The sequence below is a fragment of the Galeopterus variegatus genome, unplaced genomic scaffold (genome assembly GCF_000696425.1).
Source record: "Galeopterus variegatus unplaced genomic scaffold, G_variegatus-3.0.2 Scaffold2988, whole genome shotgun sequence".
Taxonomy (NCBI): domain Eukaryota; kingdom Metazoa; phylum Chordata; class Mammalia; order Dermoptera; family Cynocephalidae; genus Galeopterus; species Galeopterus variegatus.
Genome location: NW_007729099.1, coordinates 190,341 through 211,771, shown reverse-complemented (window position 1 = coordinate 211,771; position 21,431 = coordinate 190,341). Strand labels below are relative to the sequence as shown.

The following is a 21,431-nucleotide window of genomic DNA, read 5'->3' as shown; positions in this document are numbered from 1 at the left end:
GTGTGTGTGTGTGTGTGTGTGTGTGTAGTTAGTGTGCATGTGCGTCAATGTGTCTTTTTAGTTTTGTTGCTATTCTTGTGTTCTTGAGAGAGAGAGAGAGGAGTTTTAGTGAAAAGGGCAGGCGGGCATCTGCCTTGGGCATCCGCCCTGCGCAGCCACGCTTTCCAACCTATGGCTTCCAAAGACCTTTTGGCGAGTTACCTAGCTCATAGACCTGCATGTAAGGGGCCTGGTGACCCAGCCTGGTATATGAGGGGTCTGGGGACCCAGCCTGGTATGTGAAGGGTTTGTGACCCAGTCTGTGAACAGGCTTGAGGGGTCTGTGAGTTCCAGACCCAGCCCTAGCTCCGCAATTGGCCCAGTCGGTACAGGATTACCGGCAGGTAAGAGAGCCCGACAACGTGTGGTCGTGTAGCTAGACAATTGGTGTCACAAACAGGATTAAGAGCGCTACAGTTGGCACTGTTGACAGGATTTCAGACATTAGCCCTGGCACCATACCCAGGCATCAGGGTGGAGGCATCCACTGATTCAAGCTGGGAGGTAAGCACAACAAAGCCAGTGCCTTTAAGTGGCCCAAGTAAGGAGGGTGAGGGTCATGATGCTTCCCAGGTCTGGGCTTGGACAATAGCCCAAGCAAGCAGGCCCCAGAATAAGCAGAGAGCCATTAACCCAGAGCACGCTTCCAAACCAGCCCCAAGCCAGGTTTCTAAAGCACCTTCAAACCCACAGGAAAAGTGCATATTTTAAAAGTCTTAGAGCAAAATCAGGGCCACCAAAAAGATATGTGTCTGGTATGAATGCAGTTCCAAAAGCATGAACTTCTGTCTGGGTGTACCTGAATGTCGACCTCTAGACTGTGGTTCATTGCAACTTGGGACTCCAGGACTTGCCCTTCACCAGGGCTGTGAAATGACCAATGCAGCTGGGGAAGCGAGAGGACCCAATAGCCCTGAGTGAGAATTTCCAAACACCTTGTAATGCATGTGTAAATAAACGGAAAATGATTAAGAAGGCACACACCACACACTCTCGGTGAAGTTGGGTTGAGGACATAAAAACCAGAACTTTTGCTTTATTACTCTGTGTGTCTATCATTCGATTCTCTTACAACCATGTATTGCTGGTCTAATTGGTTCAAAATCTAAAAAAGAAATGCATTTTCAGAATTTTAAAAGAGGGGCCGGCCCGGTGGCGCACTGGATAAGTGCGCTGCTTGGGAAGTGTGGCAGCGCTCCCGCCCGAGGGTTCGGATCCCACATACAGACCGGTTCCCGCTCACTGGCTGAGCGAGGCGCGGGAGCAACACCGAGGGTTGCAATCCCGTTGCCGGTCCCCGGTCCGGTACGGGGGCAACACTGAGGGTTGCGATCTGTTGCCGGACACGGAAAAAGACAAAAGACAAAAAAAAAAGAATTTTAAAAGAAATACCTGCTGCTGAACTCACACCTTCTGCCACTACCTATGCCCCCACCCCATTTCTCTTCAAAGAAGCCCAACTTGTTGAATCAAAGAAAGGTCTCCCAGGTGCAGGGAGGAGGACTGAGAAAAGAGAGTTCACCTAAATGAAATCTCCCTCAAAGGTTTCAGTGGAGACCAAGAGGTGGGCTCAATCCTATCTGAATTAAATTTCCACATCAATATTTTGAGGGTCTGTTTAAACAAAGCTATCAAAATTAAAGGTGTTTAAATGTGGTAAGAGATAGTCTTTATTTTTCAACAAACACCTATTAAGTACCTACTATGTGTCAGAAATTGGGCAAAGAATTCAAATATAATGATAATGCTAACGAAGCATTAAAGGTACTTCCTATAACCTACATTAAATGCAATGAACATTATGAAGCATAATGATATTTAATTACTCTGAATAGCTAAATTTATTCAGGAGAGGTGCCACCTTAACTGTTTTTGTTCTTATTCATATTTTGAGACAGGTTCACAGACTGCTAACTTTTCCAAAAAAATCCTGATGTGGCAAGAAATTTGTTGTGAATTTCAGGAATCCCCAACCCACTCTACATTTAAGAGTCAGGAGCAAATTGTGTAGACAATGGGCAAACTTCAAGAAGAAAAGGAACTTGCCAGATTGCAATCTAGATCTCTGGTGGTTCACTCATTTTTGGACACTACTCTCATCAAGATTCCTTAGATTTGAAACCAAATATATATGTCCAGTGATCTGAGTCAAACATATTTCCAGCCTTAAACTCACAATGCCCTTGGTATTTCCTGATAGCATCAGGAAGATTAGTAGGCTGATATAATTATATAAATTCCCCTAACCAGTTGGAGACTCTGTGTCTGCAGTCACTTTCCATTACGAGAGTGACAGAGCACAGCCAGTGGCACCGGAGGGCTCTGTGAGGCAGAGACTGGTGGGATTTTAACTTGAAGTTTAGCTTTTTGAAGGAGCATGGCCACGGGGGACCAGCATGCAAAAACAACTTACACACACACGCACACACACATAGGCACCCACAAGCCCCAACTAAAACTCTGTTTTGTTAAGGAAAAATGCCAAGCCAGCAGTGTAATAGCAAGCTATTAGGGAAATGTAAAGGAACAGCTGAGCTTTCTTTATTCCCTTAGGACAACGGTTACTGATGTACTTGTTACTGATGTTCTCTGTTTAAAACTCCATTTCTTCCTAACAGGGGGCAGAGAAGAAACTATTACTTTTACCCACTGACCTTTGGCATTTTGGTTTGATTTCTTATTTTGCTGCTCTTTTTTGTTCACTTGCCCAATAAAGAGAGGTCTATCTCTAGGCCTGAGACCTTAGAGGAAATCTTTAGCAATGGACACACTAATTGGACAAAACCAAATAATAATCAAGCAAGCCCAGGACGGAGCATTTCATTTGGAATCCCCTTCCTGAGAATTCACGGGAGGGGCCGGGGCAGCTGGGGTTTTGCTAACACAGCTCCTGGCCCATCATGTGTAGGCTCAGGTGTGCGCACATGGGTGGTGCAAATACATGCAATTCCACTACTGGCTTTGGTGTTAAAATCTTAGAAAGCAGGCTAGTTAGCTCAGTTGGTTAAAACACAGACTTGTAACACCAAAGTCACAGGTTTGGATCCCCACACCGGCAAGCCGCCAAAAAAAATAAATAAATAAAAAACATTTGCTTGCATTTGTTGGGGGCAATTAACTATTGTGGGATGTGTATATGGGAGAAAAAACACTCATATTTGTTTTCTAGGCACCACAGCAAAGCACCCCATGCTGGGAGGGCTGCGTGCGATCTCCCTCAGAAAGGAGTATATCAGCAAAATGGAGCACAAGTGGCACTAGGGACATGATGCTGTCAGAACAGGCCCAGAGACAGGCTGGCAGCTGACTGAGATGTGGCACTCGAGGAGCTCAGGCTGAACACCATCACCCACCATTAACACTGGATCATTCACCAAAGTCTGTGCAGGAGGCAGGTGCAGCCAGCTCAGCATCCTAACTCAGCTTTCTTCACAGTCAGTGTTGGAGGAGAGAAGATTGAGCCCCAGAGAAGCTCCTCCTTTGCTCTGGACCCTCACTGGCAGGGAATTTTCTGGATCAGTAGCCAAGAACTTATGCTAGCTTCCTTGGTCTTGGGTCTTCTCCAACACGTTTCTGCCAGTATCCTCCCCCGCTTCCCAAGGGCCAGCTCAAATGCCACCCTTTCTGAGACTGTCTCAGTCAGCCCCACCCCTGATGCAGGCCTGTTTGCCCTGTGCATGCACTGGAGCTCTTTATCACTGGCCACCTTGGGCCACACTCACTTGAATACCCAGATGCCTCCTATGTAGATGCATCCCACCAGATGCTCAAGAATGTGCTGGCACAGGCAGTAGTAAGCCAGAATCCCAGTGCCATTTCAGAGTAGAACATGGACCCATGTGTAGAAATTACCAAGAAGAAACCTTTTGGCTCAGCCTAAGGAAGATACCTCAAGCACTGAGCAAGGGTTATCCAAAGACAGAGGAGCTAATGTAGAAAGTTGAGTAGGGAGGCTTCCAATACTGCAAGAGTTCAAGCAGAGGTCACCTACAGAAAGAAGATATTTCCATTTCTTTGGATTGTAATCAAGGGCACTGAACATCCCCACATATAAATCCTTATGTGTATTTCTGTTTACTTTGATGAGGTAGACTCCCCAAAATGGAATCATGAGGTCAATAAGGTAAAAATGCCCACTAGAAATGCTGTACCAATTCCCCCTCCCAGTGACAGCACTTGGCAGGGAGCGCTAAACAGAAGCCAGAAGCTACTGTCCAGGACAATGGAAAAAGGACCTCCCAGGCAATTCAGAAATCATCAGGGCTTCCCCTCCCATTACAGGCCCAGGGTGCAAGAGCCCAGCCAGTGCTATGGGGCCACTTCAGAGAGCCCCAATTAGGGCAATTCCCAGCAGAGCCAAGAGGGTGAAGCCACCACAGCAACCCTATATCAGTAGAGCCACGGGTGTGTGATTTCATCCCGGAGGAACCACAGACACAATACCCAGGCACAGAGCAACCTTGGGGGGGCCACGGCTACCCAAAGCCATGAGACAGGACTGCCTGGAGCCCTGAGAGGCCCAATCCTTGCCCAGCAAAGCTGTGGGGCAAGACCGCTGCCTCAGTGGGTCCAGAAGACCCCTACTCTGGCATGTGTGGAATAAGGATCCCCAACCCAGGAAGTCTGGAAGATGGGACCCCTCCCCAACCTCAGTGGGTTGTGAAGGTAGGATATCTGCCTAAGTGGACCTGCAGAGCAGAGCATAAAGTCGAAGATTATTCTTGAACCTTAAGGTTTAATGTTGTTTGCCCTGTTGGAGTTTGAATTTACTTGGGATCTGTTCCTTTGTTCCTTCCTAACTCTCCCTTTTGGAATGGGAATGCCTATCCTATTCCTGTCCCACCACTGTATTTTGGAAGCACGTGACATGCAGTTTTCACAGGTTCACAGCTGGAGAACGATTTGCTTTAGATGAATAGTATCTTGTTCTCAGCCATATCCGATTTAGATAATATTTACATAAGACTTTGGACTTAGAATTTAAAGTTGCTGCTGGAATAAGTTAAGACGTTTGGGGCTATTGGAATGAGATGAATGTATTTTGCATGCAAGAAGGGCATGAATTTTGGGGGGAGGGGTGCCCAGGGACAGAATGCTATATACTGAGTGTTTATGTCCCCCCACAGCTCATATTTTGAAACCTAATTCCTAATCTGAGGGTATTTGGAGGTGAGGCCTTTGGGGGTTATTAGGTCATGAGAGTGGAGCCCTCATGAATGGGATTAGTGACTTTTTTTTTTTTTTATAAAAATGATCTCAAATATCCCTGGCACCTTCTGCCACGTGAGGATGCAAAAAAGACAGCCATCTGTGAGCCAGGGAGCAGCCCTCACCAGACATGGGGATCTTAGATTCCCCAGCCTCCAGAACTGTGAGAAATAAATTTTTTTTGTTTATAAGCCGCTCAGATTATGGTCTTCCGTTGGAACAACCTGAATGAACTAAGACAACAACTGACACTATCCAACACATTACAGACAGCAGGGCCCTGTGCACGTACAATCACATATGAGTAATTCTGTGAGAGTGGCAAGAATCATTACCTCATCTGACTGATCCTTGATGAACTAGAGGCTCTGACAAGACACTAACTTTTATTGAGCACCTACTATGTGCTAGCACTACACTATGCTCAGTGCTTTCCTTACAACAATGCTACGATGTGGGGTTTAAAGCCATCATTTTATGAGGAAATGGCAACTCTGCAGGGAGGTAGCTTGAGGGCACAGTGGGTCTTACAGAGCAGATGGGCTTTGGGGCAGCATTGGCCTGGTCCCCATCTCTGTCACTTGACATGTGCCACTACTGAGCAAGTCACAATGTGTCTGAGCCAGTGTCCTCACATTCTTAAACCACTGGTGAATGGTGGTGAATACCACTAATTAATGCTGCCCCTTCTCTGCCTTCCACCCATCTCCTAACCCCAACCGCAGCTAGAAGTGGTCGCTGCCTTCTTGGAACTTCAACTTTATCTCACAAGATTTCACTTCTACGTTATATTATATACATTTGTGTTCTAATCTCCTCTACTAGACTTACAAGCTCGACAAGGAGATCTTTAGGTTCTTCAAGCACATAACATATGCACGCACACACACAGAGCCCTCCAGCTTCTCTCACATTGCACAGAATCTGTATTGAGGAACAAGAATTCAAGGAAATTCACTCAATCCTAAGCTGCATGATTCTATCACTGTCCCACTTAGAGCCACACAGGACATCCCATCATTCCTGGCCTCAAAGCCAAACCTGTCCCCATAGCCTTCAAGGTGCTGCAGTATCTAGCCCTGCCTTCCTCTCCAGCCTCACACAGCCACGCCCCCCTCAGTCACCTTCCTGAAGGTCCCCACTGACCTCCTTTAGGACACGAAGCCCCTCCCCCTCTTCCCTGATGCAGGTCCTTTGCAAAGACTATTCCCTCCACAGAGAACACTTCTACCTCCTCTCTGCTCAGCTGGCATCTGCCATCCTTCACCTCCCCGAGAGGCCTTCCCTCTTCAACCAGTCTAAAGTAACTCTTACAGCACCCTGCTCTCATCCTACTTAATGTTTGTCACAATTTATTAGATACTTAATTTCTTGTCATCTGTCTTTTCCAATAGACTTTAATCTGCAAAGGGTAGACTATGTCCATTCATCACAAAATTCTAAACACATAGCACAGTGTCTCGTAAATGGAAGGCACCCACAGATATTTTTGAATAAAGAAATTATCACGAACCCCAACCTAGTGGAATCTGCATCGGTGACACTTACCCAACCATCATTAGTGCATGTGAGCAGTTTTCTGAGCTATTCCTGTCAAAGTTACAACAGGGAGGGTCTCTACCCCAAAGCCCTTCACCACCATCACTGCACTCAACAGTTGGCCTCCCCCAGTACCTGCCAAGAGAAGAGGTCTAGTGCCAGGTCAGAGGGGGCCCTGCTACTTTGCCCTCCTCTTGGGAATTCCTAATAGTCTTGGGAGGCTTGAGCCAAGGCCTCCCTCTTCCTTTCAGGTAAATGTCAGCAACCAGAAGCTAGACGTGCAGTTCCATGGAAAGCAAGACACACCTGCACCTCAAGCTGTGGAATAATAACGGGCAAGGCAGGCTGAGAGAAGGGCCTTTCGTTACTTGATAACAGAGCTGCAGCAGGTTCAGTGCGTGCTCATGAAAAACATCATTTAAGAGAGCACCTTGGAAAGGTGCCAAGGTCCCCAAACTAATTAACTTTCATCTCTCCTGTTCCTCTGTGCATGGAGGGCCTGCCCTCTGTCCACCCCCTCCATGAAGAACATTAAAGACAGCACATTAGCTTGAGAACAATCTATTTAAAACACAAGTTCTTCTAAAGATAACCTTGGATGTCCATCTAAATCATCCTGAGTCCACTTTCTGGCCCCAGAACCCACATGGTCAGTGCCCCAGATGGGCCCTACTATGGTGACTGATATCCATAAAGAATGTCTTTCATGGTTCATTGGTTGAGTGAATCTGATATGAAATGTCTAAACTGAAAACCTGTGAGTTTGGATTTTGATGAGTTTGGGCAGAGCAGCAAGCAGGCAACAGTTGAATTATTAATAACAAAGGAGCAGAAATGAAGTTTAAGAAAATTAAAACAAAAGTCAGTGAAAGTGGAAAAATTCAATCTGATAACTCTTGTAGAAGATCATGTATTTTGGAAGAGGCCACACAGGACCTGTTCCACCTGGATACTATAGTATCCCCAGAACTCAAGGGGATTTCAGCTCTCGAGAATGGCAATTTAACATCTTCAATGAACTGCAGGAGGACTCGAGCTTGTCTATTTCTCAATGTTTAGGGACAGATGTCCTCACATAGTAATTCACAGCTGTGTGCTGCCCAGCAAGACCTAAACCCTGGTGGAAATCACACCTAGTGATTACTCAAAATGAGCACACCCACCCCAACCTCCTCTTTCTAATCCACTTGAATCTGATGCATGAAATATACCAATGTGTACATTCCTCAATATGTAAGGACTAAGCACAGCAACTGCAGCCCCATCTTCCTGGGCAGAATCACAGAGCAGGGCAGTGCACTTAAGAGTTTTGTTTTGTTTAGCCAGAAATGGAGGTAGGAAATGAGAGGGTGTCGTTAATCAATCCCTGGTTCTATAACCAGCCATTCCCAGCTCCACAAATACTTGGCTTAATCTGGGCATGCATACTTCCTGGGAATTCAACCATAAAACATTCTCCATCTCCTACAGACAGAATATGGCTCAAGAAAAGGACAACGATCAGTGCTCTGGGGTCAATGGGGAAGAGGAACTGTCCCCTCTGGGAGGGGGTATTTCACAGGCAGTGCAGCCTGGAGGGGGAGATGACAACCTTCCAGGGCAGAGGCTCTGATCCTTGAGAGCCACCCACAGAAACTACCTCTCCAGGCAGGAGGCCATGAGACTTAGTGGGAGACCAAGCCAGGTGAACCTGCCCACCCACACCCATCTTTAGATGGCATTGAAAGCATGGTTTAAAAAAAAGGAAAATAAGACAAGACAGGATGTGCGTGTGGCACATTTTACTGGCAGTCTTGCTTTTTTTTTTTTTTTAAAGTATTTGTAAAACTAGCCTAGTGAATTTGCCTTACAATATAATAAATGGAATATCTGTCTCTCACTCTGTCCCTACTCCAAGGGACTAAAAATTCCACACAATTATTCACATCTCCATTATGAATTGCTTTTTACTCTCTGATGCTCTTATCATCAAGATCATCTAATCAATACCTTCAGTTTCAAAGTGGAAAACAAAGGAATAGAGAAATTAAGTGGCTTGCTTGAGTTATAAAATCTTGCTCAGTGAAGACCCAGTGAGCAGCTGGGTCCCTAACCTGGCTGGAGCCATACAGTACTTCTGCTGTTTAAAAAAAAAAAAAAAATGCAGATTTACAGTAATTCAACCTCTCTCTGTTTAAGTGACATGTGGTTTGAATGAGTGCTCTGCTTTTGGAAAAACCACAAAAGGGAAAAACAAACCCAGAATTATTGCTTTGGGCACAGACAGGAGGAAACAGGTTCAGTACTAGGGTCCAGTCTAGTTGCTTTGCAAGGGACAGGGATTTGGAGAGCAGGGCCCAGGCTTCTGTAGAGCAGCACCTCCAGGACCAGGAGAGAATGGCTGGTGGACTAGAGCACTGAGGGAAAATAAACTAGTCATCTGAGAGCCCACCCCCATGACTCCAGAGCAGAGGAAGCTATGTGGCATCGAGCTGGAGGTGGAGTGACCTCCATTCTGGTTCTAAATCTGCCCTTTACTGGCCCTGTGCGATGAGGGCAGTTATTTATAGAACTTCAACAGCCTCATCTGTAAAATGGGGATTGTAACACAGACCTAGCAGACTGTTGTGGAAGTCAGCAAGATTCCACCTGCAAAGGATGCCTAGCACGTGATAGGTGGTCAGCAAATGGCATCTCTTGAACCAGCCACTTCCCCTCTTGTCTTCTTCAGTGCCCAGTTGTATGTATTTGCAAAACAATAGGCCACAGTGGTGGTTTTTCTGGTACAAAGGTAAATGACTCAGAAGGCATATGGGAAAGCCAGCTGCATTAATTCCACAATCAGCCTAGAATTAGCACCAAGCTCTCATTAGCACCGTACCCAGGCCCAGAGCTCAGTAAATGAGGATCCTCTGAGCTTTAAACAGAACCCCAGGCAATGCATGGGCACCTTAGAGAAACAGCACAAGCCACAAAAATATAAAACCATAGTAATGGATGTGAGGACAATCACAGTTTGGTAACTGACAATACCTTGAGTCATGGAACACTAGAAAGCCATTCGGACACCTAGGAAGTACCCGCCTTGTGAATGGCCACATGTCTCCCAAACCTCGACAGATATGTGTATGTATAATCAACCAGTTCAAAGCCCCTGTAGCAGGAGGCAGTGCTTTGTTGTAAAACAAAACTGAGATGAAATAACCATCATCCTTTCAAATATCCTCAGAGAGTTTGGTATTTGAGGCACATTCTGTGATGTACTTCTCTCTGACCTCAAGCACTTTGATTCTTTTTTATAAGTTCACATAAAAGACAGAAAGCTCTCAGATTGGTCTACTGAACTGAGAGCCTTCCACAGGATCTGAATTTTTTGTGGGTGCAGAGAATTAGTTGTTATTCCAGACAGTTAGGAAGCGGAGATAAAGGGCCGTTACATTAGAGAGGCCCAGCCCACTGGAAAGTCTGCTGTCTTTGCTCCTTATTTAAAAACAGATTAGTTCCTACTGTTCCCAAAGGCTTGGAAGGGTATACTTAGATATTGTAAGTTCCATCCTGACGTCCTTTCTTCCCATTCACAATACATTCGCAAAATTTGAGAATGTGGCTTGTCTGGAAGGCTTAAAACAAATGCTTCTATTTTCCATTCTCCAAATGAAAATCAATGGCAACAGAGAGGTAAAAATCAATATTCAACACTCCGGAGGGAAACCTCCGCCTCCCACCCCATGATCTCTTGCCCACACAGAACAATAAATCAGAAACAGCCACACCCGAGAGCGGAGCCCTCTGCAGGCCTCAGGACTGCCGGTCTATCCCCCATCCCCTCAAAGAATACTTTCCTTAAGAATGCCTGAGAGAATATTTTTAAAACATAAGTCAGGAAGAATAAACCACTGTCGTAATGAAACAAACTCTTCTTCCACAAACAAACTCATTTACCAGTGGGATCTTGGGCATCTAAGACCAGAGGATCTAAGACTGTTTGCCAAAAGATCCACTTTATTTTCAAGACTTAAAGAATGCTTGGGCATTCACTGGCCACTGTCCTCCTCCTTCCCCAGACAACCAATGACCTCCTTTCTGTCACAAAAGATTTGTTTGTATTCTCCAAAACTTCATGTAAATAGAAATCATACAGTACATACTTTTTTTTGGTCTGTCTTCTTTCACGCAGCATAACCAGATTCATCCATATTTTTGAATGTACTATGTTGATAGCTGATTCGTTTACACTGCTGAGTAATAATCCATAGTAATGGACTTACCACAGTTTGTTTGTCCATTCTCCTGCTGATGGACATTTGGGTTGCTTCCCAGTTTGGGGCTATTACAAATAAAGCTGATATAAACATTCATGAGTGAATCTTTATATGAACATATGCTTTCGTTACATATTTTAGAACAAAACCTTTCATCGTACATGTTTTGCAAATATTTTCTCCCAGCGTGACTTGCCTTTTCATTTCTGTAAAAGTGACTTTAGAAGACCAGAAATTTTTAATTTTGATGAAATCCAATGTGTTACTTTTTTTTATATTTACAGTTTTGGGTTTTTTGTGTCCTACTTAAGAAATCTTTGTCAGACCCAAGGTCACTAATCTTACGTTTTCTTCTAAAAGTTTTATAGTATCAGCTCTTATATTTAAGCCTATGACCCATTTCAAGTTATGTTTTTTGTATACTATGTTATAGAATATTTACGTCTGTAATGAGGTTATAGTATGATAAAAATACTCATTTATACACAGTAATTGAAGAGAGCCCAATACAAATTTTTATTTACAGTATAGCCAGTTTATAATGAAGTCTGACAAAAACAAACCAATAGAAAAAACCCATGACTAGAAGAAAGAATAGACAAAAATATACTGAAATATTTTAATTACTGTTTTTAGATAATGTGACCATTGCCCATTTCCTGTTTCTTTTTACTTTTCTATATTTTTAATGTTTCCGTAATGAGCATCATCTATCATTATATCAGAATTAAACTGGAACATGTTTTAAAAGTTACTAAGAGAAGGCTTCCTGCCTCCAGGCTGCTTTCACACTGCTCTCTAGTGCATAAATGGGGATCCTGAAAGGTGAACATGCTACCAGGAACCCACCCCTCCCAACCCCACACGACACTGCCTACCAGCAGGAATAAAAGAAACAAGGAATTTCTAAAGTGAATGTGAGTTTAATTAAAGCCTTTAGATGAAACAAATACAAACCCAAATACAAATACTACTCTAATCAAGAATTCCAGCAGGGGGTGTTGCCCTGTTTAGCCCCCCAATGACATTGTGGCACGAAAACGCTGCAGTCATGGACTGTGTGTCAAACAGCTTCTCCGCTCACTCAGCCTCCGCGGGCCAGGAAAGCTAATGCAGTTTTCTCGCTGATGTGCTCGCTGCCCTTCTGTCTTGATCTGCTGGCAAAGACAGCCTAAGTCTGGAGCCTCACACTCGGCCGAGGGCTGGCCTCCGCCTCTCCGTATGTGCACACTCCTGACTGTCTGGCAAGTGGGATCTGCCTCTTAAGCTGCTGCAGAGGCCAGCCTGGCTGGCGAGATTGCCTACAGATGTTTTACAGGGAGAAAGATTGCTTCCCTGATTGATGAGTAAATAGACTTGTCAACATGGTCTCCCTGATGAGAAGGGACCCCTGAAGTATAATGTGGAAGGACAGATGTTTCATCTGGGAAGGTGTCCAATACCCTTAGAAGAGGTATGCACTCGGCTGATGTTGTGGATATGTAATTCAGCCTCTGAGAGAGAAGAGAGACGCTGGACCCACAACCACAGCATCATCGCAGGGCCTCCCTGGGCCAGGCCACCTCCCAAATCCTGATAAGAATGTGCGCATGCCACCTCTTTGGGCTGTTTTTCAAATGAATGAATGGGCCCTATTATCAGAAATGCAGTCATTTTCTGAGTCCTTCCCTACTGTGAATCACAAAGGGAGTAGCAGAAATGACACTGGAAGCCTCAGGCTAAACCCCAAGGGCTTACTCTCACAGGAACTGCAAAGGCAGGCACAATCAGACTGGGAAGGGACCAAGGCACCTGTGGTGAGTTACTTTTTTCTCACCAGCACGCAATTTTAGGGATTTCTGGCTGACCTTCCAGAATGAACCGGATAATAACTATTATCATAATTGTTTTACTAATTGTAAGCATAGCTGTCATCTTGTTGAACTCTCACACAAACATACACACAAAATACCCTATGCAAAATACCCACTAACCCTTTCTGTGAGAATTACTAGAGGATGTATTCCAGCAAATGGAAATGAAAAATGGGATAAATGCTGTCATTAAACTTATTTAACAGAAGAGGAAAAACAAATTCAGAAAGATGAAGTAACTTGCCAAGGTTACATAGCTAGAAAATAGCCAGCTTGGGAATTAAGCCCAGATTGGTCTCATTCCCTCCCATATCCATGCTGTTAGCCACTATAATTTTGTGGCCACCAGAAGATATGGGAGATGAGGATTACATTTGCAACATAAGCAAAAAACTGTTGATGCTTACAATACAGAAACATGACATGCCCAGAAAAACACCATTTACACCCGGATATACCTGGATACCAATGAGGTTTCTGCCTCTGTCTCAAACAGATTTGAGTTTAAAACCAAAAACCTCTTCTCCAGCCCTTCCAGAAAGGGCTATATTCTGGATTCTAGGAGGAAACATGCAAGGGACTCTCCATCTTACGCCCCGCCTCCCCACACCCCCAAATGACTGAACAACCTAGACCACTACAAGGTTATTTGGGTATTTGCAACAAAAGAGGCTACATCTTTCCTTCATCAAAGAAGGAAGAAATTGCATGTGGCAGGAGAATCCAGGCTAATTTTCACAGAATATGAACACATTATAAGGAACTTCAAATAAGGAACAAAAAAGGCATTGTTTTTATATTCCCCTCCTCAGTGAACCTGATTTTCCTTGAGGGTAGGAATAGGGTCTCTTGTTTACCTCTGAAGCCTCAGTGCCTAACCCGATACATAGTAGGTATTCGATACCTTTTTGTTGAATGACAATGAACGAATGAAGACAAGGACAGGTAGAATGAAGAGGCCAACATATGAGGGTACTTCAAAATATCTTTCAATTATATTTTTCCATGAACTTTATGAGGTACCCTCATATTGTACTGGTGAAAAACCTAAGTTTTGGAGCCAGACAATCATTGCTGCTGCTTTCTAGGTATACATACCAGCAAATTACTAATGCCTCTCTCTGCCTCAGTCCTCTCATTTATAGACTGGAGGCAAAATAAATAAAAACTTTACAAAATGGCTGGAAAAATTCAAGTATTCAGGTGCGGAGCACAACACTGGCACATGCTGAGGGTTCCAGGGATGAGATCTGTCTTTAGTACCAGGGAGAACACTCCAGTCTTGAGAGCAAAGCACATTATAATACTGCATCTTGGTCTTACCGAGACAAAGGCTGATTGTTTTTCAAATAACACTTAAAGTGATCTGGAGCAAGACGATCATGGAGGTTGATCGTCTTAGAGAAGCCAGAGGTGGTTGAGCTCTACTGTGGATCCCCTCCCCTCCCCCATGCGTGGAGCGCTGTTTCTCCACTACACTATGGTTTCAGAGGGCGGCAGCTGCCCAGGCACATTCAGGGGGAACTGCTAAAGGGACTGAAGGAAATTAAAACATCCCAAGAGGAGCAGGCAAGGGGCTCAGCATTGCTTAGACTTAAAAGATTAAGGGAAGGAATAGGGCCCATTCTGCATAGTCCCAGGAAGTCAAATCAGGTTTCAGAAAGGCTGAGGTTTATTTGCCTAGAGTCATGGTGCAGTGCAGGTGAATGGCAGAGCGAGCTGCCAAATCCAGACCAGGGCGTGCGCAGCTCCAAAACCCTATCACCGCACCTCTCAATTGCACAGGCAGCACAGCAGGCGGAGCAGAATACACACTGATGTCACTTTTCTCCCACCCACCTCACCCCACCTCCTCCTCCTCCGTAAAGAAAGCCTGTTTTGTGTGTGTGTGTGTGTGTGTGTGTCTGCTTTCTTGCTTGAAGTATTTTTGCAGGACCGAAAGCAGAAGCAGGCTGCATTCAAAGACTCTTCCCATCATCTGTAAAAGCCAAAACCCACTGGAAGGATAATGCTGTGGGCAGGGGTGGAGGTCAGAGGACAAAGGGCTTTAAGGACCATGAAGAAGACGAGGAAGACCTCCCCCTGGGCTGGGGAAGGGGATATCAGGTGTTGCACCCTGAAGAAAGAGCAAGACATGTCCTCAGAAGGAAAGGTGGTGGGGTGGCCCCCAGATGACAGGACCCAAAACCCAGAGCTGGCAAAGCTGCCACGTCCTATAGGGACATGGAACCAGAGAGCCCTGGGACTTCAAGGTACCTTGGAGGGTCATCACGGTGAGGCAGTCAATGGCAACAAGGAGACTAAAGGTTTGATCCCTGCTTTCTTAGCTGTAAGCGTCCTGGATCCTGACATCACTCTGGAAGGAGGAAGAGCCCCACTAATGACCAGGAAGGGATTTTCTGCTCAGCTGAAGGCTCAGAGTCAAAATGAAGTAGATTTAAAGGAAATAAAGATTGACATTCTTTACAAATATGTGTTTGAGAACTGAGATTCATAACCACAGGCACCGACCACCATACAAAATGACAACACAAACACTGTGTTCTCCCCTCCCCTCGGAGGCCGGTACCCTCAGCTCTGCCAGCTGCAGAGCGCCTCCAACTCCAGCCATCACCCCTCCTGCCTTACCTGGGGAGCAAGTGCTTGCGGCTGACACACAGGGCCGTCTGGTAGTCCTGAGTCACACACACTTTGTGAGGGCTGCATTTCACCTTCAGGCAGGGGTCCTTGGATGGGTCCAGAGCTGAGGCAAAAAAAGAACAAGACGATGGGGGTTAGAAACTCCAGAGAAATTTAATTTGTATCTCTACTCAAATAATCAAGTGGGAAATAGACTGTGTGTTTGCACTCTGTGCTGTTTTCTGAGTCTGGCAGGGGTTGGAATGAAAACCTAAGCCGGGGGGGACTCTTCTTCAACACCAGGATAGTGATTCTTTCGTGCTTTGTGGGTTACAGCATCTTCACCTCTGAAGTGAAGGAGGCAGGAATTACTTTTTAAAAAATCCTTTAGAATCTTACATGATCCATGGACCAAGAGCTACTTTTCCCTCTTTGGTTATTTATCTGGTGTTATATTTTATGACTTCATTCATGCCTAATTTTACTTACTTCCTGTAACATTAAAAGACCTCGAGGATAGAGGTTTTTGCTTCAGTTCAACAGACACCGATTATGTTATGTGCATAAATAACCCATTCTAAGTTTTTGAAGAACTCAGGATGTGCAAGACAGTTTTGTGCCACACAAAGTTACAATGTAACAGGGAGGGGAAAAAGCTTACACATAAATATTTATCGTGCAAGGCAGAATTAGATAAGGGCTATGATGGGCATATAAAATGATATCAGAGCTCAAGGGAAAAATAGAGATCAATTTCCAGGGCAAGGATTAGTGAAGCATTAATATGTGAATTGGATCTTGAAGGATGGGCAGGATTTTGAAAAGCAAAGATAGAAAAGGCAATTTGGGCAGGGCAAGCACCACATGCAAATGCAGGGAAGCACGTTTGGGCAATCATAAGACACATAATCTGACTATCAAAGTGTGGTTTGTGGGTGGGGAAGGTTGATTCAAACAAGTAACTCCAGAAAGGGTCTCCAAAGACAGCAGTGCACATATTTCAACATTTTCTAGAACAGGCTGAGCAGCGGGCCCTCGGCTAATCAGCACTCTGCATGCTGAGGTGCACATGCCCATCACTGTCACAGAAAAGGCCTCAAGGAATTCTCTGCAAAACAAAAGCAACTGTGCCATCTCCCAGCTCTGGGGCCTGTAGCCTATTAGGTGGTAAATCTTTCATAACTGCCGTCCACAGTCAGGGTAGGGGATGTTACTTCTTATCCTCCCCATGCAAATGTTTGGTTAAGCAAATTGGCATCCTGAGCAGGGACAGCAAAACTACTATAAAGAAATGCCACTGTCCCCTCCACCACTAGGCTCCCAGCCACTGTGACTCCCCAGCACACAGAGTAAGTCAAAATTCCTCTCTTCCCACCCAGGCCCTGAATCTGAATGCCATTTTCTTCAGATGACCCAGGATTCTCAAGGGTCCTGAACACACAACATCCAAAGTCATTTCTGCTGCTGCAACAGCTCAGGGTGGCTCCTTCCTCTGCAACAGCCTCTCAGCAGCTGTAAACAGAAACCAGGGTGCAACCCAGGTCCTGGTTCTGGTCCTGCAGGGGTCACCCGGCAAAGCCAGTGTCCAGGTTATGTGCTCTGATGACTGGAGTTTAGCAGAGAGAAACAGTCTACAAGATAAGAGAGGCTGATTTGAGCTCCAGGGACAGGGTGTCCACTCCAAGCTCCTAGGCTGAGGGCTCCCTCTGGGAGGCAAGTGGCAGGAGGCCTGGGTCTGCCCTCAGAGGCCTCCAAGACTGGACCTTCTAGAAACCTTCAGTAACAGTTTCTTGGTCCCAGAAAGAACTCTCTTGGTTTCTGGAGATGTCTGCAGGAGAAGCCAGGAGACTCGTCAGTATCAGGCCAGTGGCCTTCTCCTTGTACACTGCCCCCCTCCCCCACCCCCAGGGCTGAAGCCCAGACAACTCTGACTTGATTTCTAAGACTTATCCAAAATTGAGTCAACAATGAAAAACACTGCCCCTTTTCACACTTCCACTCACCACAGGATCTCAGGAAACCTGGGGACTAGTCCACTGGCAGTCACAGCCACAGTGACCAGCTGAGGCATTTCCTCAGTAGGTGCCAGTGCTGCTGAGAATATGTGATTTTCACTTGCGTGATCTCAGAGATGGAGAATAACAGGCTAGCCCGGGGTGATGGGTGTCAAAAACCTGTAGTACTACACGACAAGCTTTAGGGCAGAATTTGAACTTCTTTTTGCTTCTGTAGCTAAAGTCACAAACATGCAATGTCCACACTGCCTTCTGCTCAGCCTGAATGACAGTGCAGTCACCAGGAAAGCAACATAGAGGGGAACAGCAGGGAATAGTACAGACTCTAGGGCAGGAGCTGCTGGAATTGAATTGTGGCTCTGCTGCTTGCTAACCTTTCTATACTTCAATTTGCTCTTCTGTGAAATGGGATAACAACAGTATCTACTACTGCTTGTTGGTTGTCATGAGCATTAAATAAGTTAATATTTGTAAGTGCTTAGAACACACCTGGTACACATTAAGAACCTCATATGTGTTCGTTAAATTTTTTGTGTTTGTATTGCATTCCCAGAATGAGTAATAAGCTTCATAATAACAAGAACAATAGTTAACATTCACTGAGTGCTTCTGACATAGGCAGTGAGCTAAGCCCTCTCATGGATTACCACATTTGATGTTCACAACCACCCAAGCAGGTAGCTGCTATTCATGTGCCCATTTTACAAATAAAGGTCCTATTAAAAAGAAGTTACTGATGAAAGGTGCAGAGGGTATTTGAAACCTGATTTGTTGACTCCAGAACGTCAACTCCTCACCACCATATGCCACCAGCATGAGAATCACCTAAGGATCTTCTTTACCAAATTGATGTGGGGCCTCACCTCACACCAAGTCTAGAGCCCAGCGGGACCATATTCTTGAGAGGACCACAGGGCAGAATGAGACTTAGTGGGTAAAAGTAAGGGGCAGCCCCAATGCTCCCCCTCTGGGCCACTCGGCCCTGGAAAATTGCACCTTCTGCCCACTTCCTGTGAATGCAGCAACCCCCCAGCTGAGTCAACTGACCCATGGTCTGGCTAATTTTGTTTCTGCAATCTTCCATCCATCACCCTACCATTAGGCTTACTACTATAGATCACCCCTCCAATTTTGGAAGCAAACATTTCTTAAAACAAAAAACAAAAACAAAAAAACCCTCCAATCCAAAATACTAATAAATAAAAACTGCCAGTTACTTAGCTCCATACACATACTTAACAATTTGCATCCAGCAATCCCATCTTCTAAAAATTAATTAAGTTCTAAACACTTCAAACATATATGCGAATTATTTAGCATAAATGAAGTTCACAGAACAACAAAACAGTAACAAATCAAGTTGTCAGCATTTGTTTAATCACCAAGATGCACTTTTTTTAAAAAAAAAAAACAGCAGCATTGGGATTGAAAGGGGATGAGGAGGATGTCACTTCCATTTAAGTGCAGGCCTTCCAAATAGGCTTTTCCTAGCAGCCTCGAGGCTCAGGGTGACAGTCCTGAAAGGCACACAGCACCATACTGGACAGAGCTGTGTGGCTCCACTTCTAAAGGGAAAGATACGAGGGCAGAATAATGAATGGCATGGGAGAGGCCCTTTAACATTCTGGAGGACACTGCACAGGTGAGAAGGCAGGGAGAGGGAGCTGAGTGTCAGCGACAGGCTTGAGCGGGGCTTGAAGCTTCCTTGTCATGCTCCTAACAATTTCTTGGAGACTGTGTCCCAAGTTTCAATCTCTCTCTGCACAAGCCTGGTGACAGGATGCAGCAATCCCCAGAAGATGGTCCAGCCCTGCGTCCCTTCTACCTCTTCTATGACAATACCTGTGGGACTCCTGTGGACCTAAAGAGCATAACGTTCCTATTGCAGAGCAGGTACCCACCAAAGGTTAATTTCATCTCTCCTGCCCATACACAGAAACCAGTCAAGGGTCAACTGGCACATAACACATGTTCAATTATTTTTCAAAATAATTTTTACAAACATTTTTCTCAAAGAAAAAAACCAACAACAAATTAAAGAGATTTGTTGAGCTGAAAAGCATTGAATTCAAAAGCTAGCTAATTACCAGCTCCATGTAAGATTTTTCTTTAATTAATTTTATTTTTTAAGCTCACTGCTTGGTGTCAATTAAGGTGGTGATATTTTAATTATCTTAATTGTTTCTGAACGTGTTTTTCAGTTCAATGAGTTATTTTTTAATTAGCTACATCGATTTTAAAATCCTGAATCAAGCCTTTTCGCTGTCCTTGGGCACATCCTATGGCCTAATTGGCAGAGTCAGGACATCCGGAAGAGGAGCGCTTGATACCACTTCAGAGATTCTGAGATGAGAGGAAGGTTCCATTTTGTGGATTGGCCCAAGGGGTCCCTCAGCATGCTTGTCCTTATTCAATCAGTATTTGCAGAGCATCATTCTGTGTGAGGCACCTATTTGCAGGCTGAAGGCCATCACCCCCGTAGCAAACAAGACGACCTTCCTGCTCTCCAGGGGCTCATAGTTGAAAAGAGGAGATGAGCAACAGGAGGGTTCCATGGGAGACAGGTGAGGTACCTAATCCAGTCTCACAGGAGCTCAGGTGAGACTTCCTGGAGAGACTGATAGGGAATAGGATGAGGAAGAACATTCCAGGTAAAAGGAAGCTCCCGCTCCAGGGATGAGAGATAGATCTTGGTGAGTTTAAGGAACTGAAGCATTCTGTTGGGCTGGCAGCAGGCTGGGGCAAGGGCAGTGTGTGATAAGGCTGGAGAGGGTGGCCCCATGGCCTCCAAGCTACACGGTGACTTCAAACATGGTGGAACCCAGTGACCTTCAGCACAGCCACCCATCCCAAAGTTGGGGGAGAGTAGTAGGAAGAGGGAACTCTATATATGCATTTTATATAGAAAGCGGCACTTTTATAAGAGTACAATGCACACTCTCCTTCTCTACAAGAGAGAGGACGTCAGGGCAGAAGGGCCCAGTGGTCAGCTCCCAGAGCCCCTTCTTTTCCTTCAAGGAACCTCCTTGCTCAGAGGCAGCGAGCCTACCTGCTGAAACCAGTAAGCAATGACTTATCTAAAACAGCTGTGTGAACTTGCGGTCCACTCTGATGACTCCCAGAAGCTTCCTCAGACAAAAAGTCCACTCAATTTGCAAGAAGTCTACAAACTAATGATGGCCTGTTGTCTCCTTGATGCTTTTAAGACTGCCCTCTGCCTGAGTCACGCGTACCCAAGGTTCCTCTGAAGAGCAGACACTCCCGGTCATTCATTAGGAGTGACTTAGTGGGTGATTGACAAAGAAATTACTCCAAACTGTGAAAACCTCACCAAGCTAAGATCACGAGCATTTATTACAGCTTGTCTGTCTCCATGGTAACCCGTGCATGCGTCTTGCCTCTCCTATCTCCAGAGGGGCTTTTTTACCAGCTGATGACAGAGCCTCACGGAATACAAAATAGAAGATTCTGCCCATAGGACTGTGATGTAACCATGAAAGAACAGCAGCTTGGAAAGCCTCTCCCACTGTGCCCGGCTTTCATATTTAAGGGGCTGGCCAAGTTCTCTGAGGCCGAAGGAAGGGGCCTGTTGGTCATGCGTCTAGATAAGGCAGACAGGTAAGTGACAAAGAACGCTGAACCCATGTGTCCAACGACTGGAGAATGGAAATTGCAGGAGGGACGTGAGACCAGCAAGGATAAAGAGGCAGAGGGTAAAATAAAAAGATGCATCTGACCAAAGACACCCCTAATGGGCAGAGACCTTTACTGTCCTCTTTAAACTGTGGGCCTGAGGACTCCTTTCTGTCTGTGTCAAAGCTAAAAGCATGTTTTCTGTTACATTAGCTTGTGTGTGTGGGGGGGGGGGTGTGGGGGTGGGTGTGTGGGTGTGGGTGTGTGGGTGTGGGTGTGAGTGT

At 45.3% G+C, this 21,431-nt stretch overlaps 1 long non-coding RNA gene across 1 annotated transcript in view; it reads right to left on the bottom strand.

The window, feature by feature from the left end:
- The window catches only part of LOC103599497, a 142,758-nt gene that overhangs the window by 8,470 nt on the left and 112,857 nt on the right, over window positions 1-21,431 (bottom strand). Inside the window, exon 2 of the long non-coding RNA XR_551294.1 lies at window positions 15,509-15,623. This is a non-coding gene — a long non-coding RNA (uncharacterized LOC103599497). The remainder of the gene's footprint in view (window positions 1-15,508; window positions 15,624-21,431) is intronic.